This window comes from Mustela putorius, unplaced genomic scaffold (genome assembly GCF_011764305.1).
Source record: "Mustela putorius furo isolate JIRA1106 unplaced genomic scaffold, ASM1176430v1.1 tig00003974_pilon_pilon_pilon, whole genome shotgun sequence".
Classification (NCBI taxonomy): domain Eukaryota; kingdom Metazoa; phylum Chordata; class Mammalia; order Carnivora; family Mustelidae; genus Mustela; species Mustela putorius.
The window spans coordinates 5,650,012-5,666,346 of record NW_025422117.1 but is presented as its reverse complement, the minus strand read 5'-3'; positions in this window follow the sequence as shown (position 1 = coordinate 5,666,346).

The window sequence follows — 16,335 nt, the reverse complement described above, 5'->3', positions numbered from 1 at the left end:
AAGACAGAGGATCATAGAGGGAGGGAGGGAAGAATAGAATCAGACAAACCTAACAGTTCTTTTAAAATTTTATTTCAGAAATAAGAAAACATTCTGCAAGCTCTAAATGGTAAACCTAATTAAAATCTGACACAGATTATTGAATAGATGATGTAAGCATTTACAAAAAAAGAAATGAAAAAAAAAAAGATTTTACTGAAAGTCACCATATGTCAACCAACCAAAATTCTCCAGAATCTAACAGTCCTAAAGATAAGAATTCTGGGGAGTTTCACTGAGTACTTTTCTTAGGATCTCACAAGGTTAAAGTCAAGCTGTCCCCAGGCTGGCCTCTATTCTGGGATCTCACTGCAAGAATTTTATTTGTCAATCATACCTCAATAAAGCTAAAAAAAAGATAAAAAAGTCCTAATGGATTTTGCCAGGCTGGGTTTCAGACTTACTTAGGACTCATGTCTCTTTTCCTTCAATTTTCTCCAGTTTTGAATGGGTAGTTCTATAATTATGTCCTACGCCTGTTCCAACATTGTATTTTTAAAGTTAATGACTTGTTTTCTAGATTCACAGGTCAATATATATGGAGGAATTGTGCCTCAGGATGGATTATATCCAGAACTTTTTCTGAATCAGAATCTATTTGTTTAGATAATGAAATTTGGGACTTTGGAGCTGATGGAATTTAGATGAGATTGGGACCTTGAGTTAATTGATGGTGTGATGGGTTGTGACTTTTGAAGAATATTGAGATGGGTTGAATGTACTTTATATGTGGGTAAAGTGAATTTTTAAGGACCAGAAGGTGTATTGCTATAGGTTGAATAATGTCTCCCACCCACAAAATATGTTCATGGTTTAATCCCTGAAAACTCAATATGTTAGTTTACATGGAAAAAGGGACAATGCAAATAAGATTGCTAAAGGTTTTTGATGGGAAATTTATCCTGAATAATGTAGAGGGGCCCAATGAAATCACAAGAGTCCTTATATAAAAGCCGTCATAGGGTCAGAGTTAGAGAGAAGGTAATGTGAACTCAGAAGCAGAGGTCAGAAGGCAGTATTGAGGGTGTTATGCTGCTGGCTTTGAAGAGAAAGGCAGGAGCCCCAGGTTAAGGTGTGTAGATGGTTTCTAGACTGAAAAAAGCTGGGGATCAGATTAACCCCTAGAGCTTCCAGAAGGAGAATAGCCTTATCTACCTGTCAGGAGCACCCTATAAAGGCATGTACACGACCTGTGTCTTTCCACAATGTCAGCTTTTTCAATCCTAAAGCAAGGTTACCACACTTGTAAAGCATGTTCGGAATTGCAAACTTAGTGACATTTTCACTTAGTGGCATTTCATTTAACTTGGCTTCATACACATAACAGGAAACAAAGTACAATACAAAACCACACAACAAATAAAATACAACTAAGTGTAAGCAGCTAACAAACCAAACTTAAAAGTTCGTCTCTGAGCTTGCAGTTCAGATAAGGACTCGGGTCTGGTCCAGGCCAGCTGTCACACTCACTGCTTATTATGTTCACACAGTAGAGCATCTCTATTATGTTTAGAGATCAGTCGGGCAGAACTTTCGATGACAGTTGCCTTTCTAATGCAGTCAGATGTGAAAGAGTTGGTGTCTGGAGAGTCTGACAGCTGGCTACAGAAGTCTTCCCTTTTTAAAGGAGCTTAGTCAGTCTTAGGTCTTTGCAAACCTCTTCTGGATCTAATTATTTCAGCTTCTGGTTCTTCCAGTTTCCTGTGGTCTTACCTGTTATCAGTCCTTAGTCCTGCCCGCCTGTGCTGGTCTTGGTGATATCTGGTCTTCGCTGCAATGCCGTTGGCTGCTTCAGTCACTGCTAGACAGGAGTGAACACCGCACCTTGACAATAAAGTTTCTGATACCCACAACTGTAAGGGGAAAAAATTGTTTTGTTTTAAGTCACTAAGCTTGTAGTAATTTGTTACATCAGGGATAAGAACATACACCGTCTGCATCCTGCCCATAGATTTGAGAAGTGAGAGCTTGGAAGCTTTCTTTTATTTTATTCTCTGGTCTCTATAGATCAAATTGGCCTAAGGTGATGTAATTTCCACAAGAATCTTATGAGGTTTGCATAGAGTTCATGTGGGTGTACTCCATTTGGGATGGAAAAAAAAAAATCTTACCTAAAGATGTGACTAAAATAACACCTCTATTTCTGGATTCTTCTACTAACTGCAGCACTTTTCAGCTTCCTAGAAGCCCTCTGGTTTGACCGAGATCTGCGGGGCACATCCTTCATCTCTTGTGTACAGACTTTGACCATCTGATCTTTCAGTGGTTTCAGTTTGTACAGGAAGACACTTGACTTTTCTGGAAATGTTTTCATAGTTTTATCATGCTTTATCATCCGGGCAGGCTGAGAAGTTCCCAAATCATCAAGTTCCTCTTTGGTGGGTTTTTTGTTTATTTGTTTTGGCTTTAACAGTTCTTCTGTCAATTCATTCCTCCCATCTCACATTTTATTACAAACAAGAAGAAACCAGACCACATCTATAATACATTGCTTGGAAATCTCCTCAGCTAAAAATCCAAGCTAATCATTTGTTAAATTATGCTTTCCATATAGATGAATAAGATAATTCCTCTAGGCTTTCTGTCACTACTTTATAAGGATCTCCCTTCCTTCAGTTACCAATAACATGCTTATTGCTTCCTTCTGAACCCTCAACAGCAATATCTTTAGTGTCCCTATTTCTACTGTTCCTTCAAGGAAATCTAGCTTTTTATCATGCTCCTTAAATTCTTCCAGTGTCCACCCACTGACCACTTCTAAAAAGACTCTCATGTTTTAGGTATTAACTAAGGCAGCATTCATTTCCAGACATGAAAATCTGTTCTAACTTTCTATGGGGGTGCAATAAATTCCCACAAATTTGGCAGCTTGCAACAACCCTAATTTGTTATCTCATAGATCTGTAGGTCCTAAGTCTGGTGGAGTTAAGCTGGGTTATCTGCTTTCCAGTTATAGAAGGTTAAAGTCAAATTATTGAGTGGGTTAGGCTCTTATCTTGATGGTGTAAGGAAGAATCTTCTTTGAGCTCATTATGATTACTGGAACAATTCAGTCCCTTCTGATTACAGGTCTGAAATACCATTTCTTTGCTGCTTGTCAGCTGAAGTCTGTTCTCAGCATCTATTAGCTGTTTACACTTGTTTTTGTAGCAACAGTGCATTGAATATTACACACTTGTAACCTCTTGGATTTTTGTCCCCAGCGAGAGAAAACTCTCTGCTTCTAAAGGAATCATGTAATTAGATTAGGCTCACTGGCAAAATCTATTTTTTGCTGTATAATACAATATAAGCATAGGGATAATACCACAGGACAAAGGTCATCCACTAGTTTTTAATTTATTTGCACTGTGACAATCTCTTAGAAAAAAAGAATTTAAACTTTATTAAAGGTAAAATTTTAGTACAGTTGATCTTGATGCTTACCTGATTAGATGATGGCAGGATTAACTTCATTATCACCTGGGTTCTTATTCACCTATGTTCAGTTTCTCCAATATTTTTTTGCTTTACTGAGTATTACACACTAACACTTTATTCACCCCAGTGATCAAGCCCTCCCACAAAAGTACTTATAAGAAATAGCCTTTTAAGTTAAATGAAGGCTACAGCAACTATTTTAAAAGGCAGTTTGTAAGTCCACACAAAAACCTGCCCATGTTTACAGCAGTTTTATCCATAACTGGCAAAACTTGGAAGTAACCAAAATGTCCTTCAATAGGTGAATGGATAAGTAAACTGTGAAACATCCAAACAATGGAATATTATTCAGCACTAAGAAAAAACGAGTTATCAAGTCATGAAAACACAGGGCTTAACTTCAAATACATATTACTAAGTGAAAGAAGTCAAACTGAAAGAGTCTATATACTGTATCATTTCAACTATATGGCATTCTGAAAATGACAAACCTTTGGAGACTAGTAGCTGCTGGGTTGGGGGAAGTAAAGAAGCAGAGCACAGAGGATTTTTTTCGGTGGTGAAAGTACTCTGCATGGTATAATCATGGATATATGTTATCACACATTTGTCCAAAACCACAGACTATAGAGCACCTAGGAGTATACAGAAATGTAAATTAAGGACTTTGGGTTATTATGATATATCAGTGTAGGTTCATCAGTCTTAACAAATGTACCATTCTGGTGGGGAATGTGGATAACAGGGGAGGTTATTTATGTATGTGTGGGGCCAGGATGTTTATAGAAAATAAGTAGAAAACTTCTGTATTTTCTGTATTTCCCTTTCTGTATTTTATGCATCTTCCTTCCTCTCAATTCTTTAAAATTGCTCCGAAAAATTTTAAGTCTTAAATGACAACAACGACAAAGGGAATCCACGACCTGTCTCTGCCTCGTCCTAATATCAAGCTTATTCTTAATATCAAACTAATTGGTATAATTTAATGTATTATTAATTCCCTCCCACAGAACTGTGTCATATTAAAAAAAAAGCACTCACTTTTGTGTGAGTGTTCCAGCAATGGTATGGAGAAACATCAGATATTGGTCATAGTGAGTGAGGATCAACTACATCCTCCACAGAATTCCTAAAAACTGGTCAAGCATCATCATTTTCAAGATCATCGCCAAGGGCCTATAAGGGACTGATGACAGCATGTGTGGGATCTGTTGTCTTACAAGACTGTGTCTGAATTCTAAATTCTAAATTTCGTCTTACGTGTTATGTAACATCACACAATGATCTCATTGAAGTGAAGCTTATTTGTAAAATTAAGGGTTAACGGTGAATTGCTGTCAAAATATGCAATACACTTCAATAATCTTCTTCTTCCTTCATGATCCATTTCAAACATCTATGATTGATTTACCATTTCAGAAACTGAGAACTCTGGCAGGGAATGAAATAACTATGCCATGATTGATACTTGCTTTGTATTGCATTTCTGTCTCTCTTATTATGATTCTGGTTAATTATTGTTATAATATTGGCTGTTGAAAGAGACTGAATTGAAAAGAAATCCCTCCTATGAGGAAATTCTGTAATGTGCCCAGATTATCTGGTGTCACCCTAGAAAACTGTAAAATATCTTTTCACTTTTGGTGTCAGAGAATAGCCTTAGAATTAGCTTCTAATTCATATATATATATATATATATATATATATATATCTCCTTATAATATTGAATTTTAAAAGATAAAATACCATGCTCAGAAAAAGCATAAAATCCATATTAGTAGAACCTGCACTAGAGTGGATTAAGAGAACAAGAAGTTGCTTTTTACTTGTTTCCTGCAAAGGAAAGAATAAGATGAAATATATTTCACAAGACCACGACCACAAAGATTTTTAGTCTATAAGAAAACAGAAAGTCTCAGCTCCTCAGAAGTAATCTGAAATGGGACACACTTTTCAAAATATCACATGGAAGTGTTAGAAATTTTGAAAGCAGTGGAAATTGATAGGGTCTAGTCTCCTGTGAAATTGAGCAATGCATATTCCTCAGCTTACAAAGAAGAATAAAATAGATCAGTATCAGTCAAAAGCTAAAGTCTGCAGTGCTATCAGCCTAGAAGAATAAACAAAATATATTATGCTGTTACTATGGGAACAAATTCCTCTTGGGTGTGAGGGACTTTTTTTTAACAAAAATTCAACTTGAACTACTAATACATGAACAACTATAATTTTCAAAGAGGAGAATTAGTAGATATAGATATTCATTTGAAGAAATTTCTTTTCAATTTGGATTTTGTAAGTGTTGCAACTTAAAGCCTTGAGACTTATCAACTAGAGTCAGGAAACTGAGCCACTTTGGGCAGTTAGTAGATAATTTTCTTATATACAAGAGAAATGTCAAATTCAGAATACTTATTAGGCAAGTCATTCATGAAAACTGCTCTTTAGAAACCACACTATCACTAGGATAATATAATTCCAAATGTTATTAGAACTTCTTTCTTCAAAACATACAATTATAAGAATGGAAATGCAAGCCACTAAATGTGAGATATTTGAAAAACATGTAACTGATAAAAAGCTAATGTCCAAAATATATATGAAGACTGTGTAAATCAAGAAAGACAACCTAAAATGAAAAATGGACAAGAGACTTCAAGAGATACTTAGCCAAAAATGTATGTCAAAAGATGTTCAACTATATTACATGTAATCATGCAAATCCATGTTCAAAAAGAACAATGAGACATAGCTACACACTCACTTAAGTAGTTTTAAGGAAAAGACTGGCAAAGTCCAGTTTGGTGAAGATACAGATCTACAGGAACTCTCATATACTGTCGATAGGGGTCAAAATCTCTCAGTTGGTAAAATTCTTACGAATATTATGGCTAAGTTGAACACGTTTATAACCAATGGAAATGTGTGTAAATATTCATCAAAATTATGAGTGAGAATTCTAATTAAAACATTATTATAATGGGGGGGCACCTGGGTGGCTTTGTGGGTTAAGCCCCTGCCTTCGGCTCAGGTCAAAGTCTCAGGGTCCTGGGATTGAGCCCCACATTAGGCTCCCTGCTCAGCAGGGAGCCTGCTTCCCACCCCACTCCCACCCCGCCCCCCGCCCCCCACCTGCTGCTCTGCCTACTTGTGATCCCTCTCTGTCAAATTAGTAAATAAAAAAAATCTTTAAAAACATAAAATAAAACAAAACATTAAAAGGAATAACATGGAGGACATTACTAGAAGGAAAGGAAAAGTGAATTGGGGGAAATCAGAGCGGGAGATGAACCATGAGAGACTGTGGACTCTGAGAAACAAACTGACAGTTTTGGAGGGGAGACCGGTGGGGGATGGGTGAGACTAGTGGTGGGTATTAAGGAGGGCACGTTTTGCATGGAGCACTGGGTGTGGTGCATAAAAAATGAATCTTGGAACGCTGAGAAAATAAAATTAAATTAAAAAACATTAATAATTACCAGAAATGAAAATAACCCAAATTTTCACCAGTGGTAGAATGAATAAGTAGTGGTGTTTGTGCTGTAGAATACTACATATCAAATTAAATCAGCTAACTACCGATGTAAACAACATGAATAACGCTTAATCAATGAAGCTGAATTCAGAAGAATACACATTATACAGTTCCTTCACATCCAGTTTTAAATCATGCAAAATGTATTATGGAATTAGAAGTCAGGACAAGATTACCTTGGGAAAAATGGAAGTGATGTTGGGAGGTGACATCAGAGAGGTTCCCCAGGTGCAGGTAATATTCTGATCCAGGATCTGGACAAAGTTTATTAAGGGTCAATTTACAAAAATACGTTGAGAGGTATGCTTATAATATCTGCACTTTCCAGGATGTGGGTTTCAAGTTTTAAAATATTAATTAGAAAAAAATTAAAAGCACCCAGAAACAACACATAAAGTCACTTCATTCATTTCTCTCCTTATAAGAAAGAATACAGCCAAGAAAATAATATTCTATGGCTGCTGCATACCTGCAAAAAAAGGAACGGACATTAGAAATTTCCTTTAAATATGATCTACAATGGTAACAGTGAAATAATGAATAGGCGCTAAGTCAAAGTACTCATACAGTATTCTGAACTTCATTTTTCTTCCTAGATTAATCTTTGGCACCAGATGAGAAAAACATTAAATATCTGTGTATATCAGCTTGGCAAGTGCTGTCTAGTCCATCAAACTTTAGTGAGTTCTGGGGTACTGCTGGTAATTTTATATTTTGAGATGCTTTATTACATAATCGTTGAAAATTTGGGGTTTTCAGTCAGAAAGGGAGACTCGACTTCAAGCCCTGGCTCTGACGCTAACAGTTGTGTGAACTTGGCGGGGTTGCTTTACTACCTTATGCCTAACATTTTTATTGGCAAAGAAGTTATCGCACAGTACTCCTTTTGTATTGTTCCTCTGTGATCAATGCAATAATACAAATAAAACACATCTCCGTTTCAAGATCCATGGCACATTAAAAATGCTCAATAAGTATCATTACATTAATTTACAATAAAAATTTATCACTTCTAATAAAATAAGAAAAACATTAAATATCAGTGGAAATCTACTTATCTCACGATTTTACTGTGCTGTATGTTCTCTCTTGAGTAGCTCAAATATTGTAGTTTCCAATTTCTTTGGAGTTTCTGGGTGGTTGTTTGGACATTGCATTGTATTAAATTCCTTTTTCATTAAAACACATTGAACTTCAGCTGAAACTTGAGTGACTCAGTAATCAGTACCAAACAGGAAGGCAAATAGCTAACCCTCAAGGATAAGATTTTAGGATGAAGGTTCTCTGACCTGCTGAAACTTTAAAGGCTATCAGGATGAGACTGACATTAGAGAATGGGACTGTAGTCATCTTGGGCACGTAACGTCAAAAACTGTCATTGAAATCATAACCTGTGGTTTGCCTGGAATAAAATGCCTACGGAGGGGAAGGCACAGCTATGGAGGACCAAGCACTGGCTAACAGAAAACTTGTACTGGGCATGCAAAAGACAAGTGTTCCGAAGCCCTTCCTTCTCACAGCACTGAAAAATCAGGGAAGACAACAGGCTTTTTTCAGTTTAATGATCAAGGTCCGGAAAGAAAACCAGTAAGTTTCTATGACTCTCTCAAAATTATATCAGATCGCCAAAAACCATACAGTGAATTTGTTAGTCTATAATAAATTGTTACGTAGGTTGAATTCACAGACTTCCTAGATTTCTTTGGTAAAGTTACTCATTGAAATAAAAAAAACAAAAAACAAAAAAACAAACAAAGCCAACAACAACAACAAAAAATGAACAAACAAAAAGTCCCCTGAAAGTTGGAATGATGACTTTTAAGTAATTCCAAGGATCACAAACTGCGCGTTCTACTGAGCCTTTCAAGTCAGCAAAGCTAGTTCTTCTCCACTGTCTGATGAAATCTGTCTTGCATTAATTGGAAGTCCATTAAGACCTTAATTTAGGTACTTATCTTTCAAGTACCTGTCAATTTTCTTCATTGCTACCACTCAGCAATGAGTCTTGATCTATAATTATATTCAGACGCCAGCCTATCCCAGGGTGCCAGTTAAGAAGTTGAACCTGAGGTGTCAAAAGTGTTCCATGGTTTTCAATTTCATATCATCAAACCATGGGTAATTTGTGAAAGAGTTTGCTAAACCAAGAGGGGAGGGAAAATGTGTTATCTTCAAAGTATTACTTCTAGCAACTAGCAATGTCTCTCTCTCTCTTTCAGCTAGATCCCTAAAACAGATTTAGGGCCAGTATACTCAGGATGAGATCAAATTACCAGAAATTTCTGGGTATAGTCAAATACCGTGATGTCTGATACAATAACCACAACCTAAATGTGTTTATTAAGCAAATGTGTCTCATCCAAATCAAGATGTGGTTTAACTTTAAAATACACATCAGATTTGGGGGATCTAGTGCTAAACCAAAGTAGAATATTATTAATAGATGTTCTATTGGTTACATGTTGAAGTAGTACTTGTTTGAATATAGTGAATTAAATAAAATATGTTATTAAATATTTTTGAATGTTTCTTTTAATGTGGCTACTACAAAATTTAAAATTATATATGGGGTTAATATTTGTCATGGACAAATAATTCTGTTTCTTCCATACCCATGATTTTTAGTTCAGGTATCAAAAAGGAGATGCAGGAGAGGCACAAAACTTTTGTTTCTAAGTTATAGGTGTTAGCATGTAATGTAGAAATAACTCCATAAGGATTCATCAGTTACTTGGCCTTAACTTCCTTCCTTTCAGCTAGACTGAACTTTACACAGGATTTTTGCTGACTCTAGGCTCTAAACTCCCTTCCTTCCTTTTTCTTTCTTTCTTTCTTTCTTCCTTCCTTCCTTCCTTCCTTCCTTCCTTCCTTCCTTCCTTTTTTTCTTCTTTTCTTTCTTTTAGCATTTACTTTAGAAAGTTTTTAATTGTTTATTCTTAAACTGTTTGCAATATAAAGCCTTATTAAAGACTCTTGCCAGATTTACAATCCAGGAATGTCTTTGTCAAGGAACTGGGAACCATCTCTTTGAAATGCGGTTATCAAAGGAGACAGGGCCCATGGCATCCCTGTTTCTGTGGGAATATGGAGGCCTAACTATGATATGCCAAGCTGTAAAACTCCCTCGTCATGAAGAGAGCAGAAAGTTTACATGGTCTTTGAGTAGAGCCAGTTAGCAAATGCAAATGGCTTGTGATTCCTCCCTACTCAGGCTCTTAAAATCTCATTGATCTTTTGATTTTTTTTTAAGTTAAATTAAATTTTATTTTATTTTTAATTTAGTGGAGTGAAACTCAAGCTGAATTTTGGTTTCTCTCCCCTATAGGAATAGTTTTGAATAAAGTCTCCCTTGCTTTTTAACTTTGTTGAGGATAATTGTTGTTTTGACAGGGTATTCAACAATGCTTCCACTGCTAGAGGAATATAGATGACTGTTTGTCCTTGTAGTCTTATCAGACCATAAGACTAATAGGCAAAAAAGAGAAGTGTGGTGTAGACTGAAGTGGTTATTTTTCTTATTCAAATCTGCTACATTATGAATCTGAGGGAGATTTTACCAGGAACCTATGGCGTATTCTGCTCTGCCTTATAGTACTAGCATTCCAGTCACAAAGTTAATGAAAAACTATAGCACTCTCTGGCAAGCAAGGCTGCCACGGCTAAAATCACCCCAGAATGAAGATTTGAGCCGTGCTACAAATGATAAAGCTCTGACCACCCAAGCCATGCCATGGTAATTAACCAGAATAGCTGAAGACAAAAGGAATATTAGAACAGAAAAAATAAATGTGGGAAGAGTAATGGAGGAAACCTTTAGTTCATTTTAACCACAGTCTAGTGACAAGGTAAAGAAACAAGGGCAGTATTAGCTACTCGTATTTTCCCACTTGCTCAGATTCACATTCATCCTTCCATATTGTACAGTTCGTTTCTAGTTAAGTTCTTTCTGTCTATGGGAGACATTTATGGAGATTGAAAGGGAATGGGAGAAATCATGTTTTATTTCTTGCTTCTTGCTCTCATAAGGGGCCATGTGCTTATAAGAAGCATAAACCGAAAGCACATTTAAACACAATCTTACAATCATGAACCTATCTCACAAATAAATATGTTAATAACCTAAAAAGATGCTACTAAATTAAACATGGTAACAAATTGATTAATCACATCTGATAACATATGACTTGTGCAAAAGATCTTGTCATGTCACAAAAATAATCTAGTAAATGGTCTGTGATTTTTAATATAATTCATATTAAACGATAAGCAGGAAACATTCTATTAGTAAAAAGGTGATGTTAAATTGCTCTTTAGGGAGTAAACTAGTACTGTTTGGGGGAAAATGATTATTTAATTACTTGGGATACAAGATGAAACTTCAAAAAGTTGGGTATGCAGAGAACTACAGGGAAAGACAGACACTTTGAAGTCCTGAAGAAAGCCTGGGTGGGGATATCAGACAGCACAAGGGAAAGATGTGGTTAAAAGCCAGAGAAAATAGAGATGCTCCTCAGGAATCCTCCCAAACTCTGGACTCTCAAACATTGTGAAATCATGTGGGATTCAATTTAACTTAACTTTGTCCTTCTGGGCTTATATCTAGGTTTATAAATTTTATACCTGGGTTATAAATTTCTTTGGCTCATCATGGTTCACTTGAACTAATGTACAATTCCTGGCTACACGGCAAATTAAATCAAAACCCTAGAATTCTTCATGGAAGCAGAGATTAATTCCAACTTGATCTAGACCATCTGTTAAAGCTGTGAGGTCTGAAGAAATTTTTAAAGTCTTCTTTAAAATTGTCTTGGGGGGGGGGCACCTGGGTGGCTCAGTGGGTTAAAGTCTCTGCCTTCGGCTCAGGTCATGAACACGGGATCCTGGGATCGAGCCCCCACATCAGGCTCTCTGCTCAGCAGGGAGCCTGTTTTCTCCTTTCTCTCTCTGCCTGCCTCTCTGCCTACTTGTGATCCCTGTCTGTCAAATAAATAAATAAATAAATGATCTTTAAAAAATTTTTAAAAATAAATAAAATAATAATAAAATAAATAAATAAAATTGTCTTGTGGCAGTGGGGGGAGATAAGTGTTCCTGTACCCTTGCACTAGTACATGGGTATGACTAGCTCTGTTGGAAGGTTTGTTCTGGATGAAAGCCAAGAATGCCTAATACATGATGAATTTCAATAATATTTATGATTCAAGGATGTGTCTAAATATACATTTTCAACATTTTATTGAGGTAAAAATGAAATGTGTATCAAATATGCTTGGTTGCCAAGAGAAAAATCACCTGGAGTCTTGGATTCCCACTGTGTGATTTGTGATGATACCTGCACTGCTTCTTCTCCAGAGGCTATATATATAATACATCAGAAACTAACAATGGTCTTGGAAAGTGCAGTGTCCGGGAAGGGGAGGAGAGTTTTAAATTGTGGTTCAACATACAACCGCAGAGGACTTTCACTCCTGAAGGCAAATACAAGAAAGAGATTGATATACAGTCTCCGGGCCTGACAATAGTAGTTAAATGTTGTTTCAAGGTTGCCAATGGCTCAGAGTCCTGGCGGACTGTCTCATGAAAGTCAAATGGATCTTCTCTACGGAGGAAAGGCATAAGTCAATTTTTTGATCATGAACCAACACTTAGGAGAAAACACATGTGTTGAGATGTATTTTGCAACAAACAACACATAAAATTTCTTTTGAATGTAGTATGGTTTAAGTAGATTGGCTACAAGTAATTGTTCACTGGAGCATTCTGTAGTGGACTCCATACACTCTCTGTATGATGCTTTCTGATGAGAAGCTTTCTGATGAGAAGTGAAGATCCCCTAACTTCTCCATGTTAGTCAAATTATTTTAGTATTAAGAAGAGAGGCTCTACGGAAAGCGCTCAGGGAACAAAAGCTCCTGAAAGCAAACCGGAGGGGATTACTCACCCCGGCCCCGGGTAAGGGCGGTGTAATTCCGCCTGGGGCAGACACTTGAGAATCACTACAACAGGCCCCTCCCCCAGAAGATCAACAAGAAATCCAGCCAAGACCAAGTTCACCTACCAAGGAGTGCGGTTTCAATACCAAGGAGAGCAGCAGAATTCCAGAGGAGGAGAAAGCCAAGCACGGAACTCATGGCTTTTTTCCTGTGATTTTTTTTTAGTCTTGCAGTTAATTTAATTTTTTCTTTTTCATTTTTTTTTTCTCGCCTTCAGGTAAATTTTTTTTTAACTGTTACCTTTTTCTTTTTTAACGATTTTATACTAGTTTATCTAATATATATATTTTTTCTTTTTTACATTTTTCTTAGGTGTATTCTTTTTTTAAAAAAAATTCTTTTCTTTTCTTTTCTTTTCTTTTTTTTTTTTTCTTCCTTTTTGAACCTCTTTTTATCCCCTTTCTCCCCACTCACGATTTTGGATCTCTTCTAATTTGGTTAAAGCATATTTTCCTGGGGTTGTTGCCACCCTTTTAGTATTTTACTTGCACCTTCATTTAGTCTTATCTGGACAAAATGACAAGACGTAAAAATTCAACACAAAAAAAAGAACAAGAGGCAGTACCGAAGGCTAGGGACCTAATCAATACAGACATCGGTAATATGTCAGACCTAGAGTTCAGAATGACAATTCTCAAGGTTCTAGCCGGGCTCGAAAAAGGCATGGAAGATATTAGAGAAACCCTCTCAAGAGATATAAAAGCCCTTTCTGGAGAAATAAAAGAACTAAAATCTAACCAAGGTGAAATCAAAAAAGCTATTAATGAGGTGCAATCAAAAATGGAGGCTCTAACTGCTAGGATAAATGAGGCAGAAGAAAGAATTAGTGATCTAGAAGACCAAATGACAGAGAATAAAGAAGCTGAGCAAAAGAGGGACAAACAGCTACTGGACCACGAGGGGAGAATTCGAGAGATAAGTGACACCATAAGACGAAACAACATTAGAATAATTGGGATTCCAGAAGAAGAAGAAAGTGAGAGGGGAGCAGAAGGTATACTGGAGAGAATTATTGGGGAGAATTTCCCCAATATGGCAAAGGGAACGAGCATCAAAATTCAGGAGGTTCAGAGAACGCCCCTCAAAATCAATAAGAATAGGCCCACACCCCGTCACCTAATAGTAAAATTTGCAAGTCTCAATGACAAAGAGAAAATCCTGAAAGCAGCCCGGGAAAAGAAGTCTGTAACATACAATGGTAAAAATATTAGATTGGCAGCTGACTTATCCACAGAGACCTGGCAGGCCAGAAAGAGCTGGCATGATATTTTCAGAGCACTAAACGAGAAAAACATGCAGCCAAGAATACTATATCCAGCTAGGCTATCATTGAAAATAGAAGGAGAGATTAAAAGCTTCCAGGACAAACAAAAACTGAAAGAATTTGCAAATACCAAACCAGCTCTACAGGAAATATTGAAAGGGGTCCTCTAAGCAAAGAGAGAGCCTACAAGTGGTAGATCAGAAAGGAACAGAGACCATATACAGTAACAGTCACCTTACAGGCACTACAATGGCACTAAATTCATATCTCTCAATAGTTACCCTGAATGTTAATGGGCTAAATGCCCCTGTCAAAAGACACAGGGTATCAGAATGGATAAAAAAACAAAACCCATCTATATGTTGCCTCCAAGAAACTCATTTTAAGCCCGACGACACCTCCAGATTTAAAGTGAGGGGGTGGAAAAGAATTTACCATGCTAATGGACATCAGAAGAAAGCAGGAGTGGCAATCCTTATATCAGATCAATTAGATTTTAAGCCAAAGACTATAATAAGAGATGAGGAAGGACACTATATCATACTCAAAGGGTCTGTCCAACAAGAAGATCTAACAGTTTTAAATGTCTATGTCCCCAATGTGGGAGCAGCCAACTATATAAACCAATTAATAACAAAATCAAAGAAACACATCAACAATAATACAATAATAGTAGGGGACATTAACACTCCCCTCACTGAAATGGACAGGTCATCCAAGCAAAAGATCAGCAAGGAAATAAAGGCCTTAAACGACACACTGGACCAGATGGACATCACAGATATATTCAGAATATTTCATCCCAAAGCAACAGAATACACATTCTTCTCTAGTGCACATGGAACATTCTCCAGAATAGATCACATTCTCGGTCCTAAATCAGGACTCAACCGGTATCAAAAGATTGGGATCATTCCCTGCATATTTTCAGACCACAATGCTCTAAAGCTAGAACTCAACCACAAAAGGAAGTTCGGAAAGAACCCAAATACATGGAGACTAAACAGCATCCTTCTAAAGAATGAATGGGTCAACCGGGAAATTAAAGAAGAATTGAAAAAAATCATGGAAACAAATGATAATGAAAATACAACGGTTCAAAATCTGTGGGACACAACAAAGGCAGTCCTGAGAGGAAAATATATAGCGGTACAAGCCTTCCTCAAGAAACAAGAAAGGTCTCAGGTACACAACCTAACCCTACACCTAAAGGAGCTGGAGAAAGGACAAGAAAGAAACCCTAAGCCCAGCAGGAGAAGAGAAATCATAAATATCAGAGCAGAAATTAATGAAATAGAAACCAAAAAAACAATAGAACAAATCAAAGAAACTAGGAGCTGGTTCTTTGAAAGAATTAATAAAATTGATAAACCCCTGGCCCGACTTATCAAAAAGAAAAGAGAAAGGACCCAAATAAATAAAATCATGAATGAAAGAGGAGAGATCACAACTAACACCAAAGAAATACAAACTATTATAAGAACATACTATGAGCAACTCTATGCCAATAAATTTGACAATCTGGAAGAAATGGATGCATTCCTAGAAACATATCAACTACCACAACTGAACCAGGAAGAAATAGAAAGCCTGAACAGACCCATAACCAGTAAGGAGATTGAAACAGTCATTAAAAATCTCCAAACAAACAAAAGCCCAGGGCCAGATGGCTTCCCGGGGGAATTCTACCAAACATTTAAAGAAGAACTAATTCCTATTCTCCTGAAACTGTTCCAAAAAATAGAAATGGAAGGAAAACTTCCAAACTCATTTTATGAGGCCAGCATCACCTTGATCCCAAAACCAGACAAGGATCCCACCAAAAAAGAGAGCTATAGACCGATATCCTTGATGAACACAGATGCGAAAATACTCAACAAAATACTAGCCAATAGGATTCAACAGTACATTAAAAGGATTATTCACCACGACCAAGTGGGATTTATTCCAAGGCTGCAAGGTTGGTTCGACATCCGCAAATCAGTCAATGTGATACAACACATCAATAAAAGAAAGAACAAGAACCATATGATACTCTCAATAGATGCTGAAAAAGCATTTGACAAAGTACAACATCCCTTCCT